Source organism: Pteropus medius, unplaced genomic scaffold (assembly GCF_902729225.1).
Source record: "Pteropus medius unplaced genomic scaffold, Ma_sr-lr_union100, whole genome shotgun sequence".
NCBI lineage: Eukaryota > Metazoa > Chordata > Mammalia > Chiroptera > Pteropodidae > Pteropus > Pteropus medius.
In genome coordinates, this window is record NW_024347788.1 from 1,915,569 (window position 1) to 1,927,304 (window position 11,736).

At 41.1% G+C, this 11,736-nt stretch overlaps 1 pseudogene; it reads right to left on the bottom strand.

Annotated features, from left to right (window-relative positions):
* Positions 1-6,852: 6,852 nt before the first annotated feature.
* On the bottom strand, positions 6,853-6,970 carry LOC120614515 (uncharacterized; annotated as a pseudogene).
* Positions 6,971-11,736: the final 4,766 nt, after the last annotated feature.

The window sequence follows — 11,736 nt, forward strand, 5'->3', positions numbered from 1 at the left end:
TAATTTAGTCCCAAGTCAACTTATAAGAAGAAACCTAAACATGATATTTAACATTAAAGGAAAATCATCATTAGCCAAGTAAAAATTCAGTAGGAACACTAAAAATATGTAAATATGTTTTATTTTTATTTATTTATTGTTATTTGACAGGTGGCAGTTTTAATAAGCAAGAGAACTTACATACATATGAGGCTTGTCTTGGGCTGGCCACAAGATAAATAGATTTCCACAGCCACCTACTAGAACCTTGAAAGTGTCTATAGAGGCCTTAATGGGGTCCAGTCACATTCACTGTCTCGATGATCTCAACGACACCTTATCCTCTCAGGGCTGCGTCCTTGAGAGTGGCTCCCACTGTGGAAACAGCCGGTAGAACGTACATTCCAAGGGCAGGAGAGGGGTGAGGAGCCTCCAGCTGCTCAGGTCCAGCTCGTGGGGTGACTGGTGGTCACATCTTCACGATGACCTCCTCTAACAGGAGTCTGTTAGGAAATAGGCATTTAGTAATGTGGTTCCTCCTCTTTTTTTTTTTCTGTTGCTGAGGACTTGCTGTATCAGCCTGGCACTCGAGGGACTTCTAAGTCCCCGGGAGAATCCTGCTCCATCATTGTAACGTTGGATTTGAGGAGGCAGAGAAAGCGAAGGCCCAGACACTAAGTGAAGAGGGTGCAGTAGGAAAGACATTCCTTTGTGGCGGCCAAAGGTGACTCTGTCTCTTGGAGCCTAAAGGCCATTAATCACCAGCAGGAAGAGAAGTGAAACTCGAGGACTGCTGCGAGGTTGATATCTCTTATGCCAGACTGTGACCCACGTGCGGAGCAAGGCCATGTGTTATTGTTTCTCTGTATCCTTGGTATCTCTTAGAATGCTAGGCATGTGGTAGGAGTTTTGCTAAATGTTAGCTGAGTTATTGACTTTCAGTGTGACAGCTGTGGGTGGGTGAAAATAAGAGGAAGTTTGGACTAGTGACAGTGCAGTCGCAAGGACTAGTTTGGGTGCGGGTGCGTGGCCTGGTTCAAGAATGGGTGCATGGACTGGTCTGAGTGTGCGCGCGTGCACTGGCACACTTGTGTATGGAAGGTGCATATGGCTATAACCGCCATTCTTCTTGTTTGCTTGATTTTGCCTGGCTAGATCCACCTCAGGTCCATGATATAGTGAGGTCCTCATCCTATTTTCAAATATACATTAATATTTGTCTCCCTGAATGAGCTGTGGTCTGTCTTTTTTTCTTTTTTAATTGTTATTTTCCAGTTAGAGTTGACATTCAATATTATTTCATATTAGTTTCAGGTGTACAGCATAGTGGTGAGACAAGTAAATATGTTTTAGATATTCTAACTTTTTTCTTTCTAGGTATTTGATATACAGAATAAAAACGCAGAAATTTGACTAAACTTTTTATTTTTACCCAGCTACTTAGAATCCTATAGAAATAGCCTGAACCACCTCTTTAAATTGTACAAATTAGGCACAGATAATTTTTCCTTGCTGGTAACATATAATGTAATAAAATCAGAAGAGTGACTACACAATCAACTAATATTTATAGCTATTTGATTAGGGAATATAGCCATTAGAGATTTATTTAGTAATCATTTTTTTTAAGTATTCTTTTGTGTAAATTTATGTGGTAGATATATGTGGTTTGATGGAAATGTCAGCTGAAATGAGAAAAGTATTCATATTCCTTTAATGCAGATAAAATTGCACATAAGAGGCCTTCTATGTGGGGGCACAGCAACCCTCAGGGTCAAAGAACAGAGATTTCCTGGCCCTCACATCCTCCTGAGGATGCCTGGTGGCCTCTGACAATATGTAATTGGGGTGAGGATAACTTCAAGCTCTTCCAAGAAGCTTGCTTCATTTCCGGAGGGGTCGCCTCTTGACCTTGACCAACGTTTATGGGAACTAAGGCTCCCCATCTGCCCTCTCTCCAGCACACCACATTGCAGACTGCTTTCTATGAGACTGACTGAACCATGAGCCAGCTCCTCAGGCATCCTGTGCCCCTAGTAGGTCTATTCCTACAGGCTGTAACTAGTTCTTTCTTAAAAATAATCAGATCTGCACAATGGAAAAATCTGTTCGAGATGATCAAATGTAGTTAGTCTAACTGGCTGAAGCCATGCTAATGATACCCAGAGTCTAGCTCAGAAGTTTAGAATGGATCTGGCAGGCAACAAGAGCCTTTGTACATTCTTGAGGAAGGGAAGGCTAGGATGAAATCGATGTTTGAGGAAAATACTGATGGTCCCTTTGGAGTGACCTGGAGATGGCAGAAGTGGAAAAGAGGCAGAATAAGGAATATGGTATGGTACCTATAGGTCTGTCTACCTTTCTCTGCTACTTTTGGTTTCAACCATTTTCCCTTCTATGATATGAGCCTGAGTCAAGAATCTTTACAAGTGATATCACTGGAAGGTAAGAAGCGAAGGAAAGTGGTTGGTGGTAGCCAGGTACAAGCAAAAGTGTCTAGTGCTAAGAGGTCAGCAGATCTGAATGGAAAGATCAGATGCAGTGACAAGTGTTTCTCTGACAGGGAGTTATGGTTATCTTGAACAGTCATGGAGACCGAAGTTATTTAAGACATGCCTATATCTAACAGAATTGACTAAGCTTACGGCACATGATTATTCTTAGAGGGGTTTTTGGAAGAGAGTCTAAATAGAAATCTGAAAGTTGCACAACCCATGTGTACCGCTCAGAGTTGAGTCAGGAGGTAATTTAATAGAAAGAACTTAAAGAATTGTTTGGTATTCATTGTTAATAGGTACTGAAGAAAAGAAAAGGCAAAGAAAAAAGCACAGCCCTAAATTTATAAGAAGAGGAAAGATATTGGAGTTATTAGCACTGAGTGGCTTGGAGGAGGGGCTTTGCAGAACTGCTGCCCCCGATGGGTGTGATAAAGCTGGTTCTTTTAGTGTTGTGAACTGGTATCAACTACCGTAGTACCTGGAACAAGCTACTGCCGTCAGGGCGAAGAAGCATTACTAGAATGACATGGAAGAGGAAAGTGGAACAGCAACAGAAAACTAAAACAGGAACAGGGAAGGAACAACCTTCCTCTAGAGTCCACTTGTGGCAGGAACTAAAAGGGAGCCACTGGCAATAGAAAAGAAAGGATTTTAGAGGCTCAGCTCTAGTATTACCAGACAAAATATGGAAATAGGGTTTGATGCCGAGAGGCGATAGTTTAATAACTAGGAAACCAGGGCATAGGTACTAGTTGGTGGAACGGGGGTTGTGAATAGAGCGATCAGAAGACACTCGATGTGGGTATTCTTTGACAGAACATGGCTGAAAAAATGATGAGGTCTGGGTCTCTTCCAGAAGGAAGACTTATATGTCTTGAGATTATGAGAAGCTAATGTGAGCAACAGAAATAATACTATCAATAGCACCATTTCACGAGCACTTTTTATGTGCTAGGCAAAGGTATAAACATTATCTCATTTATTTTCACAACCATACAATGAGGGTAGGTATGCCTATCCCCGTTTGCAGATGACAGTAATCAAGGATAACATCCAATATGATTGGCAGATCATGGTTCAAACTCAAGTCTGTCTGATGCTAAAGCTTAGGTGGTAAACTACTACTTGGATTTGATTTATGATTTTTGACTTCGTCAAGTCTCTTCCGGACAGCTTCCAGAAACCGTCTTAGTGAATTTCAGCTATTGATATGGGAGAATATATCTGGAAGAACATGGGAAAAATAAAAATTTGTGTTGAAAATGGAAGCACTCATTCAAAAAACATCTACTGTTGCATGTGGGGCCTTTGCAACAAGCCTGTGGATGCTCTACAAATATTGTTTAAAATAATGGACTGATGCTCTCTTTCTTCTGTGTTTATTTTTCTTTTGAGCTATTTTGTCCTTTGCTTGTGTGTTCTGGCATGTTTGTAAGCCTTCCTCAGAGTCTGATGATTTTTGGTGGACCAGTTAACCTTCGACGCGAGGCACCGAAAGCCTGAGGAAATGTGTTGATAGAGCTTGTTGACTGGGGTCTTCTAGTGGTTAACTGATCTTTGGTGGGGAGGGGAGTAATCTCTAAATATAGACACCTGTAGGATTTTTCCATAGGTACCAAAGAAATTCAAATTTACATAAAAATTTTAAGAATAGGGCAAATATTTCTATTTTTTTTCCTGTGCCATTTGAGAGTAAGTGGCTGACATGATGTTTTTCTATATTTCATATATATATTCCTTATATATAAGGACTTTTCCATGTAGAACCAAGCCACATCCATCAAAATCAGAAAATTAACACCGCCACCATCTAATCCTCAAACCCCATTTAAGTTTTTCCATAACGGCCTTTATAGGAAGCATCAGGCCAGAATCATGTGTTGCCTTTGCCACTATAGCACTTAGAAAAGGTCCTCAGTTCTTCCTCAAATTTTATGACTTTAACATTTTTGAATGTCAGTTATTTTGTGGAATATCCTTCAATTTTGTGTTTTACTGATATTTCCTCATGATTATTTTCATGTTATGCATCTTTAGCAGGAATATCACAGCAGTTAAGCTTCTTACTGCATCCTATCAGGCGGCGGTGCACAATTTTGACGTGTTCCATTATTAGTGACATTAAGCTTGATCAGTTGAGTAAGGTCATGTCTGCCAGGCTTCTCTACAGTAAAGTTACTCTTTCTTCCTTTGTAATTAAGAAGTATTTTGTGTGGGAAGTACTTAAAGATTGTGTAAATTCTTCTTTTTCATCAAGTTTAATTTCTATGCAACAGTTGTAATTTGTTATTATATTATTATTTTTTTTCATGCTTAAATTGTTCCAGATTTGACCAGTAGGAGCCCCTTCAAGATGACCTCTGTATCCTTCTGACACACCCCCCGTTGGTCCTTGACTACTTCTTTTTATCCTGGCGCAAGATGTTCCGGGCTCATCTTTAAGTTTCCCAACCTCGACTCTGGAATCAGCCCTGGTTCCTTTTAGCAACAGATAGTATCTAGACGCCATGATCTGCATGCTAGATATGTTCTACACAGGTTCCAATGTGCCATTCTAGGCCCCCTGCCCCAGCCCCATCAACTCTTCTCATCCTACTCAGCTTCTACTACCCCATGTGCTGCTGCTTTGCCTTCCCTTCTTCCCCATGCAAAGCTACCTATCTGGTTTGGTCCCAGCTAGTTATGTAAGGTCCATTTTTCAAGAAGGGAAGAGAAGAGAAAGATGTAAGACCCATATTCTAACGGGAACTCTCAGAGAAATGGATACATTTCTGCATATTGGAGTGGTAAGGAAGCACTACTGTTGAGCTCCACTAAGATTTCGACTCTATGAATACCCATGTACATACATATGTACATATATACAGAATGTACAGCCTCTAAACCAAGTCATTTAGTTTTCTAGTTCCTCAACCAAGAAGAAACAATTTGTTTTCACATTCACTGAATGAAAACATGGCTATAATGAACTTATGAAGAGGTGTCTTGGTTTGGATTCCTCAGAAGCTAACTTAGAGACAAGGATTCAAGTGTAAGTGCTGTATTTGGGAGATCATCCCAGGACATACTGGGAGAGTGGAAAAGTGAATCAGGAAAGAGAATACAGACAACAAAAGTGTTCCAAGCCAGGTTTCTCTGAGGCTACGTGGGGCTCAGCCCCACAAGAAAACCTCTGGAAATAGTGATATTTATCTATCAACTCCTTGTTTGTCATCGGTGGAGGGTTCTGAGACTCATTAACTCTCCAGACTTCTGCTGACCCTGCCCATGGGCTGAGCATGGTCTCACAGCCAGATGAAAAGCCCTCGGGCAGAAAACTCTGGTGTTTGCATCAGATACGTGTTTGCATGTAGTAAGTGACCTGGGAAACACAGAAGACATATCAACAGAGCATTACAGTGTTTGCTACAGAGGCTGTGACTTTCCAAGGCTATGTACCCAAAGGAGTACATATTATATATTTCAAGGTTATGTTAGAATATGCTATAATTTGTGTTACACTCTGTGAGACTCCAGGGAACCAGAAAAAGCTAGTATATAATATGCATATAATATATAATAATATAATGACAATAGCTTATAATATCTATATTTTGAGTACTTACTATATAGTGCTGTAAAATTTTATACAGATTAGTTAATCTTCACAGCAACTCTTTAAGGCCAGTGTTGTTAAGTATTTACATTTAAAGTATAAAGAAACTAAGACTTTGAGAGGATTAGCCACTTACTCAAAGTGACACTCCTGCTAAGTGGTGCTGTTGGGTTATAAATTGAGGTGGGGTGGGGGGACGGGGTGGCTCTAGATCTCACAGTCAGTCATTTTCTTGGTTTGCTAAAGCAAAGCCATTGGAACTTCTCCAAAAGTAATAGAAAGAAGTCTTCTGAGGAGGAACCACCGAAATACTCACACAATCAATCATCCAGTGAAGAAACAGCCATCCAGTGATGAGGAAAGCGAGGTCTATAAACACAAGTAATCAGCCTTAGGTTCTAACTGGAACCCTGGTGTAAAATTTCACTCTAAAGAAACCTATTGAGTTCAAAGCATCAGTCCTTTCTGTGGAACTCATTTCCAGCTCCTGGGAACAGCTAATGAGAGAACCTTGGCAAATGTAGCAAAAAACCAAAGGCTGAGAAAACACCATTGGCTGTTCCAGGCCACTGAATTGAGAATGAACATGTACAAACTATACGATTGGGATCTTTTATTCACTTTTTAGATTTAAAAATGTTACGATGCTTTGATACTTGTCCCTTTTGATCTGGATTCTTCTTCTTCTTCTTTTTTTTTTAGGCGAGGCAACCCTTGGTTGACTTCACAGATTGCAAGGACCTTGTCTCAGTTTACAATCCCTTATTTTTTTATTTTTTATGCCTACAGCACCTGGTCTTCCTTGGTGGTCTCCCATCCAAATACTAACCAAGCCCGACCCTGCTTACTTCCAAGATCAGATGGGATCGGGCTTGTTCAGGCTAGCATGGTTGTAGACAATCTAGATTCTAATACAGTAGAAATTCTTAATATAATGAAGACTCTTATTTGCAACATAGAAGAATGCTTCTTATCTCTAAAAAATCTAGAAAAAAAGGAAAGATGAGTATTGATTATCAAGTCAGTCTAAGTTTAATTCTGAATGGAAGGGACTGAAGCTATAGAATAATTTATACTGTACTTTTAAACATCTTCGAGATATTGACAAACTGTCCTTGGAACACAGGAGCAATATGATGTGAATGTGTTTGTGGTTGAGACTAGGTCACTTCCTATGTTAACTAGGGAACTCTTGTCTCAACTTTAGTGTATATTAAATACTGTATTGAAAAATAGTTGTTCTGAGCCGATGACCATTTTCAGTGTGTGCCTAGGATAAAGAGTAGAGCTACGAATCTGATTAATGTAGATCTGAATTTAAGAGGTTTAGGAGTTTATTAATCCAAACCTAGAGAACCACGCAACAAGCGGAACAGATAAAAATTACCAGGGAGTCATGAGAATGGGGAGGACGATACTAGTGTGACATTAAAAAGCTAACATACATACCGCTGTTCACAAGACTTTTTAGATCGTAAAGATATCAAGCCATTATATAATCATTCAGGCCCTGGACTGAACTGGTAAGAAAGTCATTTAGCTCTGGTCATAGCTAGGATCTAAATGGACCAGGAAGCATCTTTTGGTTGTATTTAATCCCAGCCATGTGTTTTAAATGAAAAAGAATCAGACTTGTCTAACTTTTTTTTTTCCTTGTGGAAGACGGATACATTTTGGAAGAGCAGATCTTGGCTTCCCGAAGACATCTATCCAGTGCTCTAGATGAGGAAACACTGAAACTGCCCTGGTTCCCTCCCCAGATTCTGAACAATTGCATTAGCTTATCCGTCAGCCCCGTGCAAGGAAACTTCCAAAGAGTAACCGCTAAAATCCCAACAAAGTGAGGAGATACTTTTAAAAAATAAAAATGTTTCCACCTGGAATCTCTAGATTTCAGGGTGAATAAATTGGTAGATACCTGGTGGAGCCTGGGGGCCCAAACCTGAGCTTATTCTGTTTCTGTTTTTATTTCTCCGTTTTCTTCCTTGTCAGTTGAATAACATCTCTGCTGATTTTCTGGGGGGTTAAGCCTTCCTGATGGCCATTTGTCACTCCCTCAGCTTCCACAGCTGCTGGCTATGGGTACTAAAAAAGCACCAAGATGAAGGAAAAAAAAAAAAAATCAGGAAATAATGTTTGTCTGAACGTTCGCTTCCAGAATTTCAACTAAATTTGGAAATCGAAGCCAAGTGGCAAAGTAAAGATTTTTTTTCCCATGGATCTTCTAATTGCCCCCAAAAGGCAGCCTTTGGGAGCACTTGCAGATTTTAAGCATTCAAGGTGTTTTGACTGTAGGCTGATAGTCAGAAGGCAGATGGCAGGGAATCTGCTGGAAGGCTAAATTTTCACTGGTGCCAAATAGGGCTGAGTGCACCGTAGTTAAGTGGGGTAGCTGTCAAGGAAAGAGATCCTTTTCCTCCCCTACAGGGACAGTTGAACCACACACTTCCCTCCTCCTCCAGTTCCCGGTTGCCCTGGGCATTTTACTCTGTTGCAGCATTTCACTCCTGAAATGAATGGCACTTAGCAGGGAAGGTGTCTTTGGTAAGTATTTTACAACAGCGCAGAAGTTAACAGTTTCTTTTTTTCATTAAAAGTGAGTTTTTGGTGGCTTTGTGACTGGCAGCCTGGAAACTTCTTACTTCCCTTTGATGCAGTGATCTCATAAAGAGTCTCCTTTTCCCAGACATCTGCCAAAGGGAAGGTTACGCTCCTGTCCGCCCTTCCTTCTGCTTTGTTCCCTGCTTCTCTTCCCTTCCACCAGTCAGAAGACAGATTTTTGTAAAATCCCTTTGAATATGGACTGGTGATAAATGCCAATCACACCACAAACACCGCCACCAAATGGCTTATTTATTTACTTGTCAGAGAGGAGTGTGTGTGTGTGTGTGTGTGTGTGTGTGTGTGTGTGTGTGGGGATTGGGGAGAGTTTGAGAAAAAGCTGGATGACATGGGAGATAGTTATTCGCTCATGAAAGGAAGAGGAAAAGTCGTCACCTTACAGCATCTGTGGACATACCAATTGTATTTTTAAAAAATGTAGATCTGCTGCTGTTAATATTCCACTTTCAGCCAATTAAATATTGACAAGGTGATTCTATCGCAAGGGGGATGATGTAGTATTCCAGAGTCAGAATGTGTCCTCCTTCAGGACAGGCATTCTATCACACTTATTACTGCTGCCCAGAGCTTACCACAGGGCTTGGCACAAAGAGAGCACTAGATAAAGATTTGTTAACTCGAATTGAAAAAAAGTTAGCAGATCGCTACATCATGAACTCTGCAAAAGTATTTATGAGAATTAGGCTAGTGATTATACGTAAGTGGAAGCTGATTTATCTGTTATTCTTCTGACCTGCACTTCATTAGCACAATCGCTCTTCTGCAGGATGATTCACCTGAGACGTTACAAGGGCTTAAAGTGTCATCTGAAGCATCCAAGAAAATTTTGATTATATTCCGTATAATTTTAGCACTTTTAGTCTTAAGGCTATTTTATCTGACTTTAATTCTTTGAAAATTAACAATCCATTAATGGTATATAGGATAAATGGCTATAATCGAGGTCTGTAACTAACCAGGACACCGGATGTGTTGCGATTAAAAAACTTTCTTGGGCCGACAGAGCTGGGGGTTGCTGCTGGCTCAGCTTTTGCTAGCTTTGTGATCACGGGCAGGTGCCTTAATCTCTCTACACTTTGGCTTTCTCATCTCTGTAAAATGGGAAGAATCACATCTCCTCTTTCCAGGGCCGTCGAGAGGATTATAGGAGATGAGGTGTGTGTTGAGTGACAGGTGCTTGGTAATTCTTCAGTCGGAATAGGAACAGCAGCCACCCTGTGTCTGTCCCGTGTTCCCCACGTGCTGTGTCCTGTGATCACCATTTGGAAGATGTACTGGGATTGAGGAACTCTGGATGTGTGCTACTGGGCATCCTTCATTTCTGCTCGACGGCTTGGAGATTTGTACTACGAAAGGAAGTATTAGGTACTGGAGAAGATTTTCCAGTGTTTGACAGCATGTTATTAGTATCGTGAGTGGAATTAGTTTAGATGTATATTTTTCCAAATGTAATTTGTTACTTTCTAAGGTGGATCTATATGCATACCTATGTTTCTCCTCCAGTCCCATAGGCAATTTGAGATCAGTTCACTGAAAATGCCATCTGTTCTTTGTAGTCAGAAATAAAAAGAAATCAAGTTTTCAGTATTACTATGAGATTTGCATTTGAATAATAGGCTTCAGAAACACAGGTACCTAGTTCTTTCAAAGTGTGAAGTTAAATGCTTGTGACTTCACTGAGTGCAGGGAAGCAAGATGTTAATATTGTAATTATCTTTTTCCTTAATGAGATGACATTGAGGAACAGGTTTAGTAAAATTTACTGAGTAAGATGCTGAGAATGAAGGAAAGATGAGTTGGCTGGCTTTCCGTTCTCTCTCTCCATGGAGCTTAGGTTGGAGAGATGGAGAAGAATCCGTGTGTTGTTGTTTAGAATCTCAGGCTACTCCTTGGCTGACCAGGCCCCTCTCTGTGCGATGAATAAGGGCTGAAAGTCCGAGGAGACTTTGTCTTCTGACAACAGTTGGCTTTGTAGGGATAGAACCCTCAGAAAGCCCCTGAAGAATTCTAGAGAATTACAGATTTCTCCTCATTCCTCCACCCCTCTCCACCTGCAATTCCAAAAATCCCCAGGACCACCCCCACTTCTGACACAAACTGCACCTTCGAGGTCCCCAAGACCCACAGAAGTCAGAAAAGCTGTTGCGCTCCTGGAGAGGGTTTATTATAGTGAAAGGATGCAGACAAAGTCAGTGGAGCGCAGAATGGCACGGGGCAGGGTCCAGGAGACCAGACGTGCAGCTTCCACTTGTTCTCTCCCAGTGGATTGTGTCAACAGTCTGTTTCTCTCCACAGCGATGTGTGGCAATACACACCGCCAACCAGGTAAGCCTACCTGATCCTTGGTGTCCAGACTTACTGGGGCTCAGTCACATAGCCACAGTCGACTGTCCACGTGGCTGACTTTAGTCCCCAGCAGCCCCAGAGTTTGAGCTGGTACCACCAAGGCTCTCCCTACCACAAGTCACTTTGTTAGCATAGATCATCTAGTGTGGCCCAAATCTCCTAGGGGAACAAAGGCACTCTTATCAAGAGAGGACATTCCAAGGGCTCGGAGGTTTGGGTGAAGACCAAACCTCAATCTGGGCAAAGTTAATCTTTTATTGCCCTTCTCCAAAATGGAAACATAATTTAAGATCCTGATACTGAATTCAAGTGAGGCAGCTACACTGAGCAGGTAGAGAAGTAGCATATCTACTCTAGGTTTGTCTTATTCCTGGCTCCTTGACTTCTGAAGGAGCTTGCAGTTGTCGACGACATTTTCTATATAGGTAGTGTCCTGCCAGAGTTGAGGAAATGGACAAATTCTTATAATCCCACTGCCTTTTTATATTCAGGCATTACCTTATCACACCATAAAAGATAGCCTGTGTAATCTATACGATTTTATTTAAGGGATTATTTATAAATATTACTTTCCTGATCCTTGAACCGAAGGTAGCACTGGAAACCAACATCCTCATATTTGAGAGAAAGTGTGTATCCCTACTAGCGTGTGTTAAAGGAGAGAATTCGCCTAAGTGTGCAGGCTCACTCATTCCA